Raw genomic sequence first — 23,416 nt, forward strand, 5'->3', positions numbered from 1 at the left:
CTTCCCTTAGCCAAGAGGATAACTATATGTTTTTCCTTGGGTTCACCTTCTTACTTAGCTTCTTTAGGTTCACCTATTATAGACTCCGTGACCCTTATTTATGGCTAGAAACCAATTATGAGTGAGTACATCCCATGTTCATCTTTTTAGGTCTGGGATACCTCACTCAGGATAGTGTTTTCTATTTCCATCCATTTGCATGCAAAATTTGAGAAATTGTTTTTTACCGCAGCGTAGTACTCTAGTGTGTATATATTCCATACTTTCTTCATCCATTCTTCCATTGAAGGGCATCTAGGTTGTTTCCAGGTTCTGGCTATTACAAATAATACTGCTATGAACATAGTTGAACAAATGCTTTTGTCATATGATAGAGCATCTCTTAGGTATATTCCCAGGAGTGATATTGCTGGGTCCAGGGGTAGGTTGATCCCGAATTACCTGAGAAACCGAAACACTGATTTCCAAAGTGGTTGCACAAGATTGCATTCCCACCAGCAATGGATGAGGGTACCCCTTCCTCCACAGCCTCTCCAGCAAAGGCTATCATTGGAGTTTTTTATTTTGGCCATTCTGACAGGTGTAAGATGATATCTCAAAGTTGTTTTGATTTGCATTTCCCTGATCGCTAAGGAAGTTGAGCACGACCTTAAGTGCCTTTTGGCCATTTGAACTTCTTCTGTTGAGAATTCTCTGTTCACATCAGTGCCCCGTTTTTTAATTGGGTTAATTAGCATTTTAAAGTCTAGTTTCCTGAGTTCTCTATATATTTTGGAGATCAGACCTTTGTCTGTTGCGGGGTTTGTGAAGATCTTCTCCCAGTCAGTAGGTTGCCTTTGTGTCTTAGTGACCGTGTCCTTTGCTTTACAGAAGCTTCTCAGTTTAAGTAGGTCCCATTTATTCAATGTTGCCGTTAATGTCTGTGCGTCTGGGGTTATACATAGGAAGCAATCTCCTGTGCCCATCTGTTTTAGGGTATTTCCCACTTTCTCTTCTATCACGTTCAGTGTGTTCGGGCTGATATTGAGGTCTTTAATCCATTTGGACTTGAGTTTTGTGCATGGTGATAGATATGGGTCTATTTTCATTCTTCTACAGGTTGACATACAGTTGTGCCAGCACCATTTGTTGAAGATGCTTTCTTTCTTCCATTGTATACTTTTAGCTCCTTTATCGAAAATGAGGTGTTCATAGGTTTGTGGGATAAAATCCGGGTCTTCTATACGATTCCATTGGTCGACTTCTCTGTTTTTATGCCAGTACCACAGTGTTTACATTACTGTAGCTCTGTAATAGAGTTTGAAGTCAGGGATGGTAATGCCTCCAGAAGTTCCTTTATTGTATAGGATTGTTTTGGCTATCCTGGGTTTTTTGTTTTTCCATATAAAGTTGATTATTGTCCTCTGCAGATCTGTGAAGAATTTTGATGGGATCTTGATGGGGATTGCATTGAATCTATGAATTGCCTTTGGTAGAATTTTCATTTTTACTATGTTGATCCTCCCAATCCAAGAGCAAGGGAGGTCCATCCAAAGAGGAAAGAATATACCTTCTTCTCTGCAGCTCATGGAACCTTCTCGAATATTGACCACATACTCGGTAACAAAGCTAACTTACACAGTTACAAAAAAATATTAGTAACCACCTGTGTCTTATCAGATCACCATGGATTAAAGTTAGAATTCAACAACAATGCTACTCCCAGAAAGCCTACAAACTCATGGAAACTGAACAGTCAACTACTGAACCATACCTGGATTAAGGAAGAAATAAAGAAAGAAATTAAAGTCTTCCTTGAATTCAATGAAAATAAAGAAACAACATACTCGAACTTATGGGACACTATGAAAGCAGTCCTAAGAGGAAAGTTCATAGCACTAAGTGCCCACCTAAAGAAAACAGAGAAAGCACATATTGGAGACTTAACAGCCCACCTGAAAGCTCTAGAAAAAAAAGAAGCAGACTCACCTAGGAGGAGTAGAAGACTGGAAATAATCAAACAGAGGGCTGAAATCAACAAAATAGAAACACAGAAAACAATCCAAAGAATCAATGAAACAAAAAGCTGGTTCCTGGAGAAAATCAACAAGATTGATAAACCCCTATCCAAACTAATCAAACGACAGAGAGAGAACACGCAAATTAATAAGATCAGAAATGAAAAGGGGGACATAACCACAGACACAGAGGAAATTCAGAGAGTCATTAGATCTTACTACAAAAGCCTGTATGCCACAAAACTGGAAAATGTAAAAGAATTGGACACTTTTTTAGATAAATACCATTTACCAAAATTAAACCAGGACCAGGTGAACAATCTAAACAGACCTGTCAGACGCGAAGAATTAGAAGCTGTTATCAAGAAGTCTGTTCTTGCACTGAGTCAAATTCTCTCCAACTACAGATGACAAGAAGTCAATGTTCCCTTTGTTATCTTGCATGAGTCATGACCTCATCAACACTTCCCATCTTACTGCATCTTACACAAATACAAATGGATAAGTCTTATATTTGCTAATATAAAGATCGTTGTAATAAGTTTTCTTTACCTCAGGTTCTGCCACAGAAACAATCCCTCACACCTGCTGAACACACAAGAAATGTAAAAACTGTTTTGGACAAGATTGACTGCCAAGATAAAGAAAATGATATAGAAGCCTTGAAGAGGATGTTCTGTGTGTCCCATCAAGATGAAACATCAATTGATGACATGATCGATGCTAACCAAAACAATTCATACCTGTCTACAGTTTTGACTGCTGTCAGAAAATTGTGCACTAACAAGCATCAAGAGGACCCAGTAAACTCCCATAACATGGCCAATAAGGCTGCAGGCACCAGAGTTGATCAACAACAGGAAAATTTTACTAGTAAAGTCAGGTTAGCGTTAGACGAATTTTTGGAAAGAGTGGCAAATGTGTTGGTTTCCCATTAAATTTAATCAGGAGCCTCCTGATATCCTACCTTCAGTGCCTCTTATTAGGCTCTTTCAAGTACCGAATCATATTTAATTAACCTCCAAAACACAAAAAGAGTGAAAACTCTAAATAAACACAATAAACTTAGTAAATCTCTTTCTCCTCCTTCTAGCAAAATGCTAAAATGTCCACAGGCAACAAAGAAACTATTCTGAACAAACTATTGAAGAAGCAGGCATGTGTGCTCCTTTTAGCATCCTTGTTTTTTCACCTAGCTTCTCTGGAGTTGTGGTTTGGATCCTTTTTCTTTACATCTAATATCCACTTATGAGAGCACACACCAGCTTGTCTTTCTGGGTCTGAATTACAGGATGTTTTTGTCTAGTTCCATCCATTTGTCTGAAAATTTCAAGATGTCATTGCTTTTATCACTGAGTAATACTTCATTATATAAATGTACCACATTTTTCTTTACCCATTCTTCAGTTGAGGGACATATAGGTTGTTTCCAGGTTGGGAAAATGTCTTTGTGGTAAAATTGTGCATCCTTGGGGTATATGCTCAGGAGTGGAATTTCTGGGAATTGAAGTAGATTGTTTCCCAGTTTTCTGAGAAATTGACATACTGATTTCCAAAGTGGCTGTGCAAGTTTGCATACGACCAGCAGAGGAAGAGTGTTCCCCTTACCTTACTGACCATCCTGTCCAACATAAGCTGTCATCAATGTTCGTGATCTTAGCATTCTAATAGGTGAAAGATCATTTCTCAGAGTCATTTTGATTTGCATTTTCCTGAACACTAAGGATGTTGACTAAATCCTTAAATATCTTTTGGTCATTTGAGATTCATCTGTGGAAAAGTCTCTGTTTAGACTGTACCCCTGGTTTTAATTTGATAATTTGGTACTATGATGTCTAGTTTTTTGTGTTCTTTATATATTTTGGAGATCAGTCCTCTCCCTGATATGGGGTAGGTGAAGATCTTTTGCCATTCTGTAGGCTGCTGTTTTGCATTTTTGACCATGACATTTGCCTTACAGATGCTTCTCAGTTTCAAAAGATCCCACTTATTAACTGTTGCTCTCAGTGTCTGTGCTACTAGTGTTATACTTAGGAAGTGGTCTCCTGTGCCCATGCATTAAAGACTACTTTCTCTTCTGTCAGGTTCAGTGTAACTGGATTGATGTTGAGGTCTTTGATACACTTGAACTTGAGTTTTGTGCATGGGGATAGATGTGGATCTATTGGTATTCCACATGTTGACATCCAATAAGGCCAGCACCATTTGTTGAAGATGTTTACTTTTTCATTGTATAATTTTGACTTCTTTGTCAAAAATCAGGTGTTCATATGTGCGCAGATTAATATCAGAGTCTTCAATTTGATTCTATTGATACATATGTCTGTTTAAGCTAATATAGTGTTGTTTTTATTACTATATCTCTTTGGTTGAGTTTCGAAGTCAGGGATGGTGATGCCTCCTGAGCTTCCTTTATTGTACAGGATTGTTTAGGCTCTCCTAGATTTTTGTTTTCCATATTTAATTGAAAATTGTTCTTTCAAGGTCTAGAAAGAGTTGTTTTGGGATTTTGATGGAGATTGCACTGAATCTGTAGATTTTTTTAGTTTTAAGATTGCCATTTTTGTTATGTTGATTCTACCTATCTAAGAGCATGGGACATCTTTCCATTTTCTGACATCGTCTTTAATTTCTTTCTTTAAAGACTTAAAGTTCTTGTCATACAAGAATTTCACTTGTTTGGTTAGAGTTACCCAAAAATATTTGTTATTTGCTATTGCAAAGGGTGATGTTTCTCTGATTTCTTTCTCAGACCATTATCATTAGTATGTAGGAGGACTACTGATTTCTTTAAGTTAATCTTGTATCCTGTCACATCACAGATGTATAATGTGTTTATCAGCTATAGGAGTTCCCTGGTAGAGTTTTTGGGGTCACTTACGTTTACTATAATATAAAACTGAAAATAACAAAAGTTTGACTTCTTCCTTTCCAATTTGTATTCCATTGATCTCCTTTATTGTTTTCTTATTGCTTTACCTAGAAATTCCAGTGTTATATTGAATAGATACAGAGAGAGTAGACACTCTTGTTTTGTTCTTGATTTTAGCGAGGTCCTTTGAGTTTATCTCCATTTAGTTTTATGTTGACTATTGGCTTGTTGTTTATTGCCTTTATTATGCTTAGGTAAGTTCCTTGTATCGCTGATCTCTCCAATACATTAATCATAAAGAGGTGTTTTTTGTCAAGTGCTTTTCAACATCTAATGAGATGATCATATGGTTTCTTCTTTAAGTTTATTTATATGGTGGATTACATTGACCAATTTTCATGTATTAAGCCATCCCTACATCTCTGGGATGAAGCCCACTTGATTATGGTGGATGATTTTTTTTGGATGTGTTCTTGAATTCGGTTTGCTAGTATTTTATTGAGTATTTTTGCATCAATGTTCATGAGTGAGATTGATCTGTATTTCTCTTAGTTGCATCTTTTTGTGGTTTGGATATCAGGGTAACTATAGACTCATAAAAAGTCTTTGGCAGTGTTTGTTGTGTTTCTATTTTGTGGAACAAATTTAGGAGTATTGGTATTAGATCTTCTTTGAAATTCTAGTAGAATTCTGAGCCCTGGACTCTTTTTGTTAGGAGACTTTTTACTTTTTGTTAAGAGACTTTTTATGACTGCTTCCATTTACTTAGGGGTTAGAGATCTATTTAAATTGTTCATCTCATCTTAATATAATTTTTGGTATGCGGTACTATGCAGAAAATTGTCCATTTATTTCACAATTTCCAATTTTGTGGAATAAAGATTTTAGAATTAGAACCTAATGATTATCTGGATTCCCTCAGCTGGTATTGTTATGACCCCCCTTTTTCCTTTCTGATTTTTTTTATTTGAACATTCTTTCTCTGCTTTTTGGTTAGTTTGAGTGTTTGTCTATCTTGTTGATTTTCTTGAAGAACAAACTCTGTTTCATTGATTCTTTGGATTGTTTACTTTGTTTCTTTTTTTTAATTGATTCCAGCCCTCAACTTAATTATTTTTGGCATCTACTCCTCCTAAGAAAATTTGCTGCTTTTTGTTCTAGAGCTTTCAGGTGTGTTGTTAAGTCTCTAGTGTGAGCTTTCTCCAAATTCTTTATGTAGGTATTTAGTGCTAAACCTATCGCTCAGAAGAAATCCCAGAAAGGGACTAGAAAGAATGTAAAAAAGCCAGAGGACCAGAACATTTCCAGCTTCTAGACATGACAGAGGATCCGCAGCCACAAAATCTCAAAACAATGATTGTGTGAGTAAGTCTAACATAAAGATACTACCAGTTGACATGCTGACAAAAACTGGGGAATTGCTACAAGGTCCAACCTTGAGAAAAACGGTGAAAAATAATGAAAATGAAAAGCTACAGGTGGTCAGTGGCTGCTGAGAGAGAAGCCATGTCCTCCAGAGAGGAGTTATGTATAGGTTATTCAGTTTCAAGTGGTTGGGCCAGCATATTCATAGAATCAGTGCTGAATGGACACAGAGAGTTGTATATTCATTGAGAAAAGGAGAGATTATGGATTTGGGAAGTAAAGGAGAGGAACGAGGGAAGTTGAAGAGGCAGGAATGATGGGGATGCAATGTTCACATGTAAAGTTCGTAAAAAGTGTTTTAAAGCAATGGCAGAAGAAAGAGTCCAGTGCATTTCAAACCATAGTAGGATTATCCTGAAGAAAATACTTGCAAAATTAATTCAACAATACATTAAAAAGCAATACCGTATGATCCAGTTGGTTTCATTCCAAAGAAACAAGAATATTTCAGAATGTCAAAAATAAATGCATGTAATAAAACTATGATAATTATTGTTAATTGTCAACTGGACAGACTCAAGAATTCCCAGGTGATGGACTTTTGTCCATGCCTTTGTGAAGTAGTTTAGCTATGCTAAATGGTGGGAGAAAAACCATTTTCTATGGGCAGGACTGTTCCATGGGCCTGGGACCATGAATTACATAAAATGTAGAAATCAAGCTGATCACAAGCTCACATTTGTTCTTCCTTGTTTCCTCTTAGGGAATGTGTTGTGACCAGGATTCTAAAGATTTTTTTCATACTTGAGAAGATTGGCTTTTTAAAAATTATTAAAAATAGTATTTGACATGTTAGAGCTTATAAAAATTAATCTTACCTGATACAGTGAGAAAGTCAAGTTCAGTCCCTTTTAGTCATCCATATTTGGAAAGGAAAAGACACCAAAAGTGTGATCTCTAATTAACATATGCATGCTATATACATATCCATTTGTATACACACACATACACACACACACAATTTCACAATAGTACACACACACACATATAACACATAAATGACTATAAAATGCTGGACAAGAAGGGTAGAGAAGAGGGTGATACTCCTCTCCCTGAGCCTTGATTTTGAAACATGAACACAGAAAGATCACAGAGCAGAAAAGACCAATGTAACAGAAAATTGCTCAGGGCTGCTGTCCAATGTCTCTCGCTTAAATATTCTAGTGAAAAAGAAGAAAGCCCAAGAGAAACTTGACAATCAAACTGCTCTGCTAAGAATAGCAGTGAATTTGGTAGTACAACCACATTTGGCACAAAACTCTGAAGATCCACCTTCTACCCCATAAGATAGAGACCCATACAACCGCAGAAGCACAGGAGCCTGCAATTAGAGTTGACTTGACTGAAAGTTGATGGAATAAGCAATTAAATCTAAGACTAGGGAGCATGAAAAAAATCTCCATGATAAGATGACATTAATTAATGTATAAAGTATATAGATTATTAAGATTACATGGGCGAGTAACACATCAGAGCCTCTGGTTTTGAAATTTACAGGCAAAAGGAAAGACTGCCCGGCTGGTCAGATGAGAAGGGATATAAAGCCGCACACCATGTTAATGACTAGAAAAGTCAATTCGAATGCAGCTCTTCATCTGCCCAGGATTAAGAAGAGTGAGGCCACATATGCCTAACTGTTAGGCCCTAAAGTAACTGTCTCGGGAACAGAAGCCTTAGTTGCAATTTAGTCTTTACTGGTCCACAAGGAAGAGCAATCAAGGCTGTCACTCTGAAGGTCTTGGCACTATTAAGATTCATTGTGACCTGGAATGTTTTCTAGAGAAAAGAACAAGGGAAAAGATATCATGGATCTCTGTGGGGACAATTTGACGAAAAATTTAAGCCATGATTTGCAATAAAATGAAAGCAGTGAGTTTGAAAAGGTGCATTACAGAGTACATGGGAGGGCTTTAATGGAAGAAAGGGACAGGGAAATGGGATAAAAATGTAAAATGTACTAGATCTTTGAAGATAATGAATCTTCATCATGACTGAGCAAATTACATACTTTAAAAATTATATCTTGAGGATTTTGAAATTACAGAACATATACAAAACAAGACAGCACACCTTCAATTTACCTTGTAATCCATTTGTATGAGTTTTCAGAATAAGTTGAGTTCAACCCACTCTAGTGTTCCTTAGCACATTTACAGGATATACAACTTAGTGACTCATTGAGAATGGACATTGTGTGCAATGAGTGTTAAGTATTTAAAACTTAATTAAAATATGAAACACATATTTAATAAAACATGGATTGAACTAGCTTAAATAGACTAGATAGACAATTATTCTGTTTTTATTTTCATATTGAAGTCAAATAGTGAAAATTAACATGAATATAATAAAATTTGGCATATTTTTTAATGACTCATCATAGATGACACTTCTTAGATACCTATATGTTTATATCTATGTAATCACAACTCTAGTACTTTGATTCATGTCCAGGATATATGAACGCTATAAATAGGGTATTGAAAAATTAGCTATGGTACAAAATTGAAAAAAAATTGAAAAGAATTAAACTGGGTCTTTCCTTCCAGATTGACCTTTGAGGACAGAGAAATAGACCTGTGTAGAAAGAATCTAGGAACTTTCCAGCCTTTGCACATATACATCAGTTAAGTCTTTTAGCTTATGTACTGTTCCTTTTAGAGGCAACATTGGGCACACTGAAACTACAGCAAACTTGCATGACAACTCTTCCAGTATATTGTTAGTGAATTTCTCAGCCATACCTGCTTTAGAATAATTTCTACCAATGTGTTCGTTTAGGTCTATGCCCCACCCACTGCTTAACTAACCAGGACGTTTTTATTGATTAGTTTCAACCACCAGCCATGGCTTCTTTCCCATTGAAGATTCTCATAAGTCTGCTGCTGTCATCTATTCTCACTGAGAGAAATGTAAGGATAAAATAGATAATTATCTCAGATCTGCCTGAAAACTCTGTGAAATGATAAACTGCTTAGAGAATACAGGAATCCAGAGAGTCTGTTGGGGGCCATATTCTCATTGGGGTCTTGAAGCACTTAAAAGTGCTTTGTAGATAATAAATAATGATGCATTCTCTACCACTAACAGAGTGCCCATCAAAATCATGTGGTAACTGGACCCTTGAGAAGTGAAATGTACCACAAATTTATGGTCCTTATCAGACATCAAAGATGCAAACCAAGGGGGTTGAGATACATGTCAGGAGGTCAAGCATTAAGACTTGAGCTTAGATATAAAGCTTGTCTTACATTGCAATACTCCCTTTGTGAAAGGCTAGGCAAAGGAAGAAGAATCCAGGAGAAACAAAAGAAGCTTGTCTCAAATACAGTAGAATCTGAGGACCAAAATTATCCTTTACACTGTATAGCATGTGAAGTTTTCTGCAATCCTTCCTCTGTGTCATTCAGAAGGTTACTAATCAATCAGATTGTTCATTCAAGATGAAGTCTGTAATGATTCCATAGTTTCTATACAACTCTCCAAAATTGTTAGAATTTCTGATCTTCTGCTAAAAACTCAACTGTTACTCATTAAAAAACACATCACTTCAGAAGGATTTAATATACATAAGAAGATAGCAAAAAAGTAGAATATCACTATTATTTTTCTCAAAGAAAACTCATTTTGAGTTTTTAAATGAATTTGTTTTGTACTTGATTTTGAGTTTTAAAAATGCAGTCATTCAGAATTACAAATGTCCAGCAAGTTCACTCTTTCTACCAGGAATTGGTAAGCATATTTAGTCTATTTGTTCCTTCACTCACTAATGACCTCTGTTCATGGGAACATAAAACAGGAGCTAGACAAAGAGAGGGGTATACAATTGCTGTACTGTATGGTGAGGGCTATGAAGACTCTCTAAGACTCTAAAATAAATAATTCTTTGGCCATGGAGGAGTTAATAAGTCACCTTAAAATAGCAAAGAAAATATATAATGATACTATGACTGTTCACATATGCTTAAAATAGTTCGATTACCCTTAGGTTCCCACACTGTGATGAAAAATCATCTTTAGACCTTGTTCATACAATTCATAAACATTGTTTTATACCTGTACTTGATCCTTACATACACACATCCACAAGATAATGTGTCAGTTTGAACCAGTGTTAACAGTTTGTCAATTGCATTTGTATCACTAACTTGAAATAACTGAGAATCAGTTACTTCCCTAGATAAATTTATTCTTCCCAAATAAACTGAAAGAATTGTGTGTGTGTGTGTGTGTGTGTGTGTGAGTGTGTGTGTGTGTGTGTTAATATCTGGAAGCTGGTTGTTGAGCAGCCCTAAAGAATTTCCTCTAAATCTTTGTAAGACTCCTGATAGAGTATTGAATGGGGAACCTGCTCTTACACTGAGTCAAATCCTCTCCAACTACAAATGACAAAGAGTGAGTGTTCCCTGTGTCATCTAGGATGAGTCCAGACCCCATAGCCTCTTCCCATATTACTGTATCTTGCACAGACACAAGTGGATACGCCTTATATTTCTTTCTTTAATCCTTGTTGTAATAAATTTCCTTCACCTCAGGTTCTGACACAGCCTCAGAAAATAAAAGCCCTCCTATATTCTGATCACAAAATTATGTCAAGGTTGATTTGGTCATGATTGACTGCCAAGATAAAGGAAATAGCATTGAGAGTTTGGAGAGGATGTTTTGTGCCTTCTATCAAGATGACAGATCATCTGATGACCTGGCCAATGCTGATCCAACCATGTTAGACCTGTCCACAGTCTTGACTCCCCTGAGGATATTATGTGCTCACAATTCACAAGCATCAAATGGACCCAGTAAACTTCAGTAGCATGGCCCAGAGGCCTTAAGGTAACAGAGATGGACATCAACAAGAAAAATATCACATGAAAATTCACTTACACATTGACCACATACTTGAACTTAGTGAATAATCTGTCGGTTTCCTAATAAATTTAATTAAGAATCTCCTGGCCTCCTACCTGCTGTGCCTCTTCTTTAGGTTCTCTTTCAAGTTCTGCATCATATTTAGTTAACCACAGAAACACAAGGAGAGTGGACTCTCTAAATAAACCAAATAAACTTGTAAATCAGTCTCTCCTCCTTCCTGTAAAATGCTAAAAAATAGCCAGAGGCAGCAAAGAAATTGTTCTGAATAAGATATGGAAGGAGCAGGCATCTAGTACTTGGCATTACTCAAGAACTAATAACCTAAACTTTCTTTCTTTAAATGCACAAGCTATTTCATGGAGGATTCCCAGTAAAATCATCATGGGCCACTCAGTATTCATCACGCTAGTCTAATCAAATATGAATGGAAATGTTTTAAGCTTCAGACCTTGAATCTCGGGGGTTATAAATTTTTACTGTTTAATTTTTTTTGATAATTTTATACAAGTACTTGACACATTTGGATCACACTCACATCTTAGACTCTCTTGTTTCCCTTCAACACCCATGAACTTTAAGCTTTCTTCCCAATAACTCACTCTCTTGCTGCATGTGTTTTTTTTAGTTGTTAGTGACCCACTGAGTTTGCCCTGGCTATGTGTACAGTGAACCTGGAAGCAAAGGCAATGATCAGTGGTTAAGCCACTGAAGGTAGTGGTATCCCTTTTTCAACAGATGTCTACAGCCAATGCTCTCCTATAGAGGATCTACATTTTGTGAGACCCTCCTTCATCTATGACTGAATTTTGACAAGTCCAGTCTTGTCCAGGCTCTGTTCAGGTATACCTATGTCTGAAAATAAAAGTAAGTCTAAACTTAATGTCATATTCACTTAAGTCAGTTTCTTACAAACCTCAGATAAGGGGCTGGTAAAGTACTTGTTCTTGAAGACTGGCCTTTGTAAATAAAATAGCCCTCACTATTACAACATTAATGGCTACTCCTGTACCACCACAATTTTTCCCTGTGGCCTTGTAGGGTTATATTTTCCTAAATCTTCACTGTGCACACCTGTTAGAGCACTGGAAGTAGTGCTTTGGAAGTGTTGGGATCTTCCTTATAAAATGGACGTCCCTGACACCCTTATAACAGATTATCATTGTTTTTACTCCCATCAGCACTGGATTATGCCTATTTGATGACAGTTGGGCAAGGCACCAATTGATAAGTACATCCAATTGATTACGGATGGTAAAAAGGTACTTTACCATTTATTACCAAGTGAAATCTGTGCACAAATATCACAAGATAAATAGGGAATCTGAATTGAATATCCAACCACTGCTTACACTTCATCACAGCTGGTTCCTTCCTCTAAAGTTCCCTTGTACTTCTCCACTCTGTCTTTATTTTGGTGTTGTCCACCTGATGTGGGAAATCCTTCTATATATGTATTGCTTTTAATAGTTAATAAAAAAGCTGCTTTCAGTCAATGGCTTAAGAGAATATAGCCCAGATGGAATATATATATATATATATATATATATATAGAGAGAGAGAGAGAGAGAGAGAGAGAGACAGTAAGCAGAGTCAAAGACAAGTCATGGAGCTGTCATAGGAGAAAGACATGAGCCACCAGCCTGAACATTGCTGGTAGGTCACAACCCTTGTGGCAAAATATAAAATAATGAAAATGGGTTAACCAAAGGTGTAAGAACTATCCAATAAGAAGCTAGAGCTAATAGGCCAATCAATTATTTTAATTTTATAATTTCTGTGTGATTATTTTGAGAGTATGGGTGACCGGGAAATGAAAGAAGGGCCTCCTACAACATCCACCTGTCCATTTCCAATTAAAACCCTGCCTCTGGACCAAAAGAAAACAAAAAACTCCTCTCAATTCGTCAGGGGGACAGTGACAGAATTCCCATAACAAAGTACAAATCATTTAATTTCCTTTTTTTTTTTTGTCTAGTTGTGTTTGGTTCTATGTCAGTGTCCAGCCTTGAAGTGGTTCCCATGTTCCGAGGTAGGAGTGTGAGAATTATAAATATTTGGCAGGAAGAACAGAGATATGAAAGAAAAAGGAACAGAGTCACAGAATAGATCCAGGAGGGCATTCCACTGGATACTGAATTTGCCCATGTTTATTTTCCATATACTTATATACCCCAATCCAAAAGCAGGGAGGCAAAAGACTGATTTAACATGATTCAAAGGACAAACAGAACAATTATCTGCTTCAGTACCTGAAACCCCAAGCAACTTTATCCTGACTTAAGCATTCTGTTGTTTAGGCAGGACATGTAATGACCACACTTTAGACAAGCATACTATAGGCAGCCACTCCCTGGATCAAAACTCCAAAAGGAGCAGGGATAGGCTTGAATTCTCTGGCCTTTGGTCAAGTTAGAATGGAACCACTTTTGTGGACTCCCACAGTTCTACCTTAAGTCTCCGAGCTCTCTTTCTTAGAGGAATTTATAGGTTTTCCTCCAATTTTTGGTTTACCTTTTCCATAAGCTCCTTAAGGGATTTATTTATGTCTTCTTTAAGGACCCCTATCATCTTCATAAATTTGATTTAAAGTCATTTTCTTGTATTTTATTTGTTTTGAAATATTCAGGGCTTACTGTCATAGGACACCTGGGCTCTGTCATTGACATATTTCTTTGGCTTTTGTTGACTGTATTCTTACACTGGTATCTAGGCACCTGTGGCAGGGTTATTATAGGTCTAGGTGCTGATTTCTTAGTTTGTTTTTGTTGGATGGATGTTTAGTGTCTTGTTTCTGTTTCCTCCCTGGTCTTATGGTTAGAGTGGCCTGTGATTGAATAAAGGGTCTATACCGGAGTTGAGAACTGGCCAGGGTAGCCTCTGGTCTTGTGGAAGGGGCAACTCCATGCAAGTTGAAGGCTGGTGCATGGTGATAAGAAGGAATGGTAGGATTGGGAACAAGATGATGGGCTTGAACCAAGAGACTGAGTGTTATATCCAGGCAGGCAGAGGTACTTCCTGGAGTTTTTGAAGCCAAGGAGACCTGTGATTTAGCTGGGAGGGAGGCTCTGTCTAAGTTGTGGACTGGAACAAGGCAAAGAGGAAGAGATGGGATACAGGTGATAAATGCAAGAAAGCAGAGATAGTGGGGGTGTTCTCAGAATGTGGGAAACCTACATGTAGTTCTAGTAGCCTGCTTAGCCTCTGGTCCAGCAGGGTGTTGCTATTGGAGTTGGAGGCCAGAATATGGTGAAGAGGAAGGGAGAGTCAATGGGGATAGAGTGAGTAGAAGAGATGCTATGGAAATATAAGCTAAAGAAATAGAAGACTTAGTGGAAAAATATACTTTCCTTTTTCTTGCTAAAGATTTAGATATCCAAGTGAAAGGGACATTTGAAATGTAAAGCAAATATTATCATTAAAGTACCTACCCATGCTGCAATAGAGATTTCCTAAAATGAATGTAAAAACAAAGAATATTGAAAGTTTCACAAGGTCCAATTGAAGAGCAGAAGGAGGGAGAAGATGAGCTGAGCAAGGACATCAGGACCAGGAGGGGTTGGTCCACCCACTGAGACAGTATGCCTGATCTAATGAGAGCTCACCAAAGCCAGCTGGACTGAGACTGAATGAGCATGGCATCAAACCCGACTCTCTGAATGTGTCTGACAATGGAGGCTAACTGAGAAGCTAATGATAATGGCACTGGGATTTGTTTCTTCTGCATGCACTGGCTTTTTGGGTTCCTAGTCTCTTTGGATGCACACTTTCCTAGGCCTGAATGGAGAGTGGGAGGGTCTTGGACTTCCCTGCCCTCTCTTAGTGCTGGAGAGGAATGGAGGAAGGTAGGTGGGGAAGCGGGAGGGAAATGGGGGGAGGGGAAGTGGACATTTTGAATGATATATATATATATATATCATTCAAGACAAGAAGGCAAAAGGACTCTAGAGAAAATAGCGGATAGGATGGTGCATTTGCTATGAAGATCATAATGGGGAAATGGAAGAACATTAACTGGGAGGGGAGAGAAAAGTAATACAGAGGAAGAAGAAGAAAGAGAGATAAATAACAGTAAGAATGTGTATCCTCTAATGTTGTATCTTAGGACGAAAAGCCACAATCAGCACAACTTTATAAAAAAGAGGGGAGTTATTAGGGATTCTAATTCCAAAGACACAAGAGTTCATGATGGCAGAGCAGAAGCAATAGGGATGAAGGATGGAACTCAAGCAGGAAGCAGAGAAAACTTGCTCAGCATGATGCCAGGATTTCGAACCTCAAATCCTGACCCACTGAGTTATTTTTTTTCATTGATGCCACATCTTCTCGACCTCCCCAATCAGTACCACCAACTGGAAACTGAGAATTCAGATGACAGAGCCTGTGGAGGAAATTATCATTCAAAGCACCACAGAGTGCAGACAAATAATACTGATAATATATGGACAGATAAACATGTGCATATATATATATATATATATATATATATATATATATATATAAAGGTGTTATATCACTTAAGGTCATGGTACTCCCATCCAGGACCATGACAATCTAATGAAAAGACTAGTTTCAATCACAGGAAACCATCCCTCAAGTACTTGGTTGGAGAATACAATTGTCTCCCAAAAAAATATGGGCTATTGCCATTCATGGATGATTTTCAGATATTGAAAAGGACTAGAATTCTGAAGACATTATGTTCTTTGTACAGAGAACTTGAAGGAACTGATTTAGAACTAAATCTGGTAACCTTTACCTGAGTACTATCTGGCATAGTATAGGAAGATGTTATGCAATCAGCCAAGTGAGGAAAACAAAACAGTTGTCCTACCCAACTGGATAGCTAATAAACCACAATAACATTTGGTTTAGAAAGATATGTTCAACAATTTAATAGTGACATTTTTATCTTATAATTAAGAAATGGCTCTCTAATTAGACATAAGATACAGTCAATGATATGTAATTCATACCTGATAGTGTTACACAGCCAACTCCTTATGGATCTTAAAGTCATAGACCCTAGAACTACAATTTATTTTCTTAACGTAATTATATTCTAAATGTTCATAATGACACTCACTAATAAGTATAGCATTACCCATGATCAAAGACACATCTTATGACCACAAATGGAGACTATTACAGAGATCCACAGCTAGTCAGAATACAGAGAACTCACCATGATGTGCCTAACACCAACTGGAACATCTTTAATATGACCTCAAACTAAATCTAAAGGGAAATCACAAGAAGAGAACACAAGGACTGTAAGAGCCAGAGGACCAGAGCATTTCTAGCTTCTAGACATGACAGAAAATAGAATTTTTCACAATATGATTACGTTAATACACACAGAATAAAGATACTACCAGTTGACATGCTGACAAGGACTGGGGAATTTCCACAAGGTCCAACCTTGAGGAAAGGGTGAAAAGAAATTAAAATAAAATACGACTGGTCGTCAGTGGCTGCTGAGAGAGAATCAGTGTCCTCCAGAAAAAGAGATTCTGCATAGATTAAGCACTTCGAAGCGCTCAGGCCTGGACACATGTTCATAGAATCAATGCTAAATAAACACAATAAGCTGTATATTTGTTGAAGAAAGGAGAAATTATAAAACCGAGAGGGAGAGAAGAGAAACAAGTGAAGTTGAAGGGGCAGAAATTTTGTAGATGTAATGTTCATGTGTAAAGTTCTCAAAATGTTTCAAAGCAACAAGAGATGAAACAGCACAATGCATTTGGCAAACATAGTAGGGTTATCCCAAACAAAATATTTGCAAAATAAATTCAACAATACATTAGAAAAATTATTCACTACTGGTTTGATTCCACAGAAGAAAGGTTGTTTCAACATGTCAAAAGTAATGTGTGCAATAAAGCTGTGATAATTATTGTTAGCTGCCAGTTTGACAGGCTCTATAATCTCCAGGTGATGGCCTCTGGGCCTGCCTTTGGGAGGTAGTTTAGCTGTGCTAAATGGTGGGAGAAGACCCATTTTTGACTATGGGCAGGAAAGTTCCATAGTCATGGGATTCTGAACAACACAGAGTGTAGATATCAAGCTGAACACAAGCTCACATTTGTTCTTCATGGTTTCCTCTTAGTGGAAGAGTTGAGTCCAGGATTCTGAAGGCTTTTTTCTTCCAACTTCAGAAAGTTTCTTTATTTAAAAAAATGATTAAAAACAGAACAGTGCATATTAGTGTTTGTAAAAAATTAATCTTTTTAGTTCTTTACACTCAGAAGGAAAGCACAAGACATCAAAAGGCTGTCCTCTAATTAACACATACATGCTATGACTCATATCCATTTTTATATAAAAGCAGGAATACACAGAGTTTCACATAGCACACACACATGCTACACACATGAATGAACCAAATAAGAAATGTGATAAAAAGTTGAAAATAAAATACAGAGATGACAAGCAACCATGGAAGGCATCCAAGAGCAGTACAGCATAATCCTTCATGACAGTCTACAAACATCAGTTCTTATATCCACAGATAAGAGCAGTCTACAGTCTTCATCAAGGAATCTTCTTTTTGCATAGGGTCCACTACAAAACACCACAACCAATCAAAATGCAGAGTTGTGGATCCCAGTCCCACACCTAAGGCTCAGAGAATACTGCTCAGAGAAGATGCCATAAGGAATTGAAAATTAAAAGAGTGAAATGATACTGCATACTTTTGGAAAACTAAACTCTAAATACCGCCTACTAAGCACCATGAAAGATGTAGTACAGCAGGAAAGGTAATTCACTTACAACGGTATTGCAATATATAAGCCATTTCGGGATACATTTGGTCAATCTCCACTAAAACCTATGAAAGTAGTCTTAAGATATGATCAAGTAAACAGGCCCATTGAAATACACCCAAAGAATTTTAATATCATCTCCATACTAAAGTCTTTGTATGGATAATAAGAATATCTTGGCTCATAACTGACAAAATTTAGAAGCTGTCCAAATACCGATCAATAGCCTAATGGTTTAATGAACTGTAGTTAGTATAAACAACAGAATGTTATTCAGTGCTAAATCAAATTGAGTACTCAGGCTATGAAAATACAAGTGACTAATATATACATAATAATAAATGGAAGACTGCAGTCAACTGAAGTGACATACTACATGTTATTCCTAATAAGGAAAGACTGTGGAAATTGTGAAGACAATCAGGGAAATGGGAGGTGTGGGAAAAAAAGAGATAAAAAGGTAGATCTTATGGGACTTTAAAGGCAGTGAAAATACATATCATAACACTTAGTTGGTAATTATAATTAGCACACATGTTAAAATTATAGACTGTATTACACTAGGATTGAATGTTAATACATAAGATAAGGGCTTTAGATGACAATACGGTATAAGATCATTGATTACAACAGTTTTAGAATTTGATGAATTATATTGATGATAAAGTGGGGGCATGTATTGGTAAACAGGAACTTATGAGAATGCTTATATTATGAATTATCATATTCATATAATATTCCAAAAAACCATTTAATTGCAATTTTAATAGAGAAGAAAGGCAGATGTTCTAAGATGGACAAGCAAATGCTACCCTCTGGTTTCCATATATGTGCTATGTAACATGGGCATTCCAACTAGACACAGGAACATGTACACACACATACAGACACGCACGACCGTTTAAAAATATTTTACTGTATTAGTATTTGAAAAAAATGGCAAATTAAAAACCAAATCAATATGAAGTTGAGTACAGTTCTTTCAAGGTCTGTGAAGAATTTTTCTGGGATTTTGATGGGCATTACATTGAATCTTTAGATTGCTTTTGGTAAGATTGCCATTCTACCTGTCCAAGAGCATGGCAGATCTTTCCATTTTCAGGTGTCTTCTTCAATTTCTTTCTTCAAAGATTTAAAGTTTTTGTCATACAAGTCTTCCACTTGTTTGGTTAGAGTTCCTCCCAGATATTTTATGCTATTTGTGGCTATTGTGAACGGTGATGTTTCTCTGATTTCTTTTTCAGCCCATATATCATCTGTGTACAGGAGGGCTACTGATTTTTTTTGAGTTAATCTTGTATCCTGCTACATTACTGACAGTGTTTATGAGCTGTAGAAATTCCTTGGTAGAATTGTTGGGGTCATTTATGTAAATTATTGTATCATCAGCAAATAGTGAGAATTTGACTTCTTTTTCAGATTCATATCCCCTTGATCTCTTGATCCAGTGTTAACCTATGTCTTTATTTCCAGTAGTACATTTTAAAAAGACTATATATAAATATATCTTTTTATTATTGTTATTATTAACCAATTGTTATTGTTCATGCTTTAATAAAAGACATATTCAAAATATAGACACAATGGGGGCTTTAATCATTTGAAAATTGAAAGCATTTTATTGACTCAAATTACAAAAAAAATGAGGTACTTAAGCATTCATCAGAGTGACCTAAATATACACTGAGTGTGAAGTTTTCTAGATCTTAAGTACAGAGCAATCTATTCTAAAAGGAGCCTGATCTGAAGGGATTTATTTTATTTATTTTATTTTTTGAGAGAAAGCAAGTGGACAGCACATGGAATGGACTTGGCAGGGGGTTGGGTGAGGAAAAGAAAAATAATTCCAGTTCAATGGTGTAGATCATATTTCCAACAAGATCATGTAAAAATTTCCCAAAGTTGAGAACAGACACATTCAAACAGACAGAAGAAGCACACAAAACTCGGAATAGACAAGACCAAAAAAGAGACAATCACAAAATATTACATTTAAAATACTAAATATATAGAACAGAGTGAGGAGCCTGATAACTGCAAAATTAAAACCACAGGTCAAATACAAAAGAAAGCTTATAACATTAAAAGATAATTTCTCTAAGATCGCGAATTATAGGCTCAATGTCCTTTATTTATGGCTAGAAAACAATTATGAGTGAGTACATCCCATGTTCCTCTTTTTGGGTCAAATTCGTGATCCTAGAGAAGCTAAATAAGAAGGTGAACCCAAAGAAAAACATATAGTCATCCTCCTGGATATAAACCTTCATCAGGCAATGAAAGGAGACAGAGACAGAGTCCTACATTGGAGCACCAGACTGAAACCTCAAGGTCCAAATCAGGAGCAGAAGGAGAGAGAGCACGAGCCAGGAAGTTAGGACCGCGAGGGGTACACCCACACACTGAGACAATGGGGATGTTCTATCGGGAACTCACCAAGGCCTGCTGGCCTGGGTCTGAATAAGCATGGGATAAAACCGGACTCGCTGAACATAGCGGACAATGAGGACTGCTGAGAAGTCAAGAACAATGAAACTGGGTTTGGTTTTTTTTTTGTTTTTTTGTTTTTTTTGTTTGTTTGTTTGTTTTTACTTTGAATGGTCAGTTGTCTTTTTTATTTAGAAATTGAGATTATTAGCCTAGGATAACAAAACATCAGAAACCATTGACCAATACAAATAAACAAAAACAAACCACAAAAACCAATCAAAAAAACCAAACAACCAAAAACAAACAAATAAATAAACAAAATCAGCTGGGGGAGAGGCTCCCAGCCTAAATTCTGCTATTAAGTGACTGTGTAACTTGGTGAGATTTATTGCATGACTTAAATCTCTTTCAATATCAATTACATTTTTTTAATTGAGAAAAGGAGAAAAAAAACAAGTTCCACCTCGTCCCAGGCTCCCTTATCCCTCCCCCTCCTCCCACCCTTCTCCCCATCCCCCCACTCCTCTCCCCCTCCCTCTCCAGTCTAAAGAGCAGTCTGGGTTCCCTGCCCTGTGGTAGGTCCTAGGTCCTCCCCCCTCCGTCCATATCTAGGAAGGTGAACATCCAAACTGGCTAGGCACCCAAAAAAGCAGCCCATTAAGTAGGATCAAAACCCTGTGCCATTGTCCTTGGCGTCTCATCAGCCCTCATTGTTCGCCATGTTCAGAGAGTCCAGTTTTATCCCATGCTTTTTCAGTCACAGTCCAGCTGGCCTTGGTGAGCTCCCAATAGTTCAGCTCCACTGTCTCTGTGGGTGGGTGCACCCCTCGTGGTCCCGACTTCTTTGCTCATGTTCTCCCTCCTTCTGCTCCTCATTGGGACCTTGGGAGCTCAGTCCAGTGCTCCAGTGTGGGTCTCTGTCTCTATCTCCATCCATCACCAGATGAAGGTTCTATGATGATATGCAAGATATTCGTCAGTATTGCTCTAGGATAGGGTCATTTCAGGTTCCCTATCCTCAGCTGCCCAAGGAACTAACTGGGAACCTCAGCTTGGGCACTAGGGAGCCCCTCTAGGGTCAAGTCTCTTGCCCATCCTAAAGTGGCTCCCTTAACTAAGAATTGTGGTTCCATGCTCCCCTATCCACCCTTCGTTTATCCCAATCCTCCTGTTTCCCCAAGTCCCCCTCTCCTTCACTTCTACCTTTTCCCTTCCCATCTCCCCTTACCCCCAACCCACCCCACCCCCAAGATCCCAATTTTCTCCCCGGCAATTTGGTCTACTTCCCTTAGCCAAGAGGATAACTGTTTTTCCTTGGGTTCACCTTCTTACTTAGCTTCTTTAGGTTCACCAATTGTAGACTCCGTGACCCTTATTTATGGCTAGAAACCAATTATGAGTGAGTACATCCCATATTCATCTTTTTGGGTCTGGGATACCTCACTCAGGATAGTGTTTTCTATTTCCATCCATTTGCATGCAAAATTTGAGAAATTGTTTTTTACCGCAGTGTAGTACTCTAGTGTGTATATATTCCATACTTTCTTCATCCATTCTTCCATTGAAGGGCATCTAGGTTGTTTCCAGGTTCTGGCTATTACAAATAATACTGCTATGAACATAGTTGAACAAATGCTTTTGTCATAAGATAGAGCATCTCTTAGGTATATTCCCAGGAGTAGTATTGCTGGGTCAAGGGGTAGGTTGATCCCGAAATTCCTGAGAAACGGAAACACTGACTTCCACAGTGGTTGCACAAGATTGCATTCCCACCAGCAATGGGTGAGTGTACCCCTTTCTCCACAACCTCTCCAACAAAGGCTATCATTGGTGTTTTTTATTTTAGCCATTCTGACAGGTGTAAGATGATATCTCAAAGTTGTTTTGATTTGACCCTAGAGGGGCTCCCAGGTGCCCAAGCTGAGGTTCCCAGTTAGTTCCTTGGGCAGCTGAGGATAGGGAACCTGAAATGACCCTATCCTAGAGCAATACTGACGAATATCTTGCATATCATCATAGAACCTTCATCTGGTGATGGATGGAGATAGAGACAGAGACCCACACTGGAGCACTGGACTGAGCTCCCAAGGTCCCAATGAGGAGCAGAAGGAGGGAGAACATGAGCAAAGAAGTCGGGACCACGAGGGGTGCACCCACCCACTGAGACAGTGGAGCTGATCTATTGGGAGCTCACCAAGGCCAGCTGGACTGTGACCGAAAAAGCATGGGATAAAACTGGACTCTCTGAACATGGCGAACAATGAGGGCTGATGAGACGCCAAGGACAATGGCACAGGGTTTTGATCCTACTTAATGTGCTGGCTTTGTGGGAGCCTAGCCAGTTTGGATGTTCACCTTCCTAGATATGGACGGAGGGGGCAGGACCTAGGACTTACCACAGGGCAGGGAACCCTGACTGCTCTTTGGACTGGAGAGGGAGGAGGAGAGGAGTGGGGGGATGGGGAGAAGGGTGGGAGGAGGAGGAGAGAAATGGGAGGCTGGGAGGAGGTGGAAACTTGTTTTGTTTTGTTTTGTTTTCTCCTTTTCTCAATTAAAAAAAAAGATTTTTTTGATCATTCTCATTGCAAAACATTTCTGCAAAACTAGTCTATTTGGCATGACAGGACCATACTGTTAAAAATGTATATATTGTGATTTTGCAGTGAGACCAGGAAATGTAGACTTTTTCATTGGATTTATGTCTAACGTCAGATTCTAGCATATCTTAGAGTTCTCCCAATGCACAGGATGTCTTAAGGTTGCGATTATGCAGGTCATCTAGGGTCCATGAGACTCATCAGTCTGTGTGGGCATAGAGGATGTATGATCTGAGCTAAGTCTGAAGGTTGGACATGGTATGCCAGAGTAGGGTGAGAAGTATTTGTCGAGTGAGCTCCATTATTGATTATCAACTGAGGTGTGTACTTATTAGTCAACTCTTGGGAAGGCTAAGAACCTTAATGTAAATAAAAATTAAGAAAGCAGTATCATGAATATTGTAGTACCATACTGAAATAAATAAACCACAAATCACCAATTCAAACTACTGACAGGGA

The sequence above is a fragment of the Microtus oregoni genome, unplaced genomic scaffold (assembly GCF_018167655.1).
Source record: "Microtus oregoni isolate MIOR12 unplaced genomic scaffold, Mior012 000007F_ref0000211, whole genome shotgun sequence".
Classification (NCBI taxonomy): Eukaryota; Metazoa; Chordata; class Mammalia; order Rodentia; family Cricetidae; genus Microtus; species Microtus oregoni.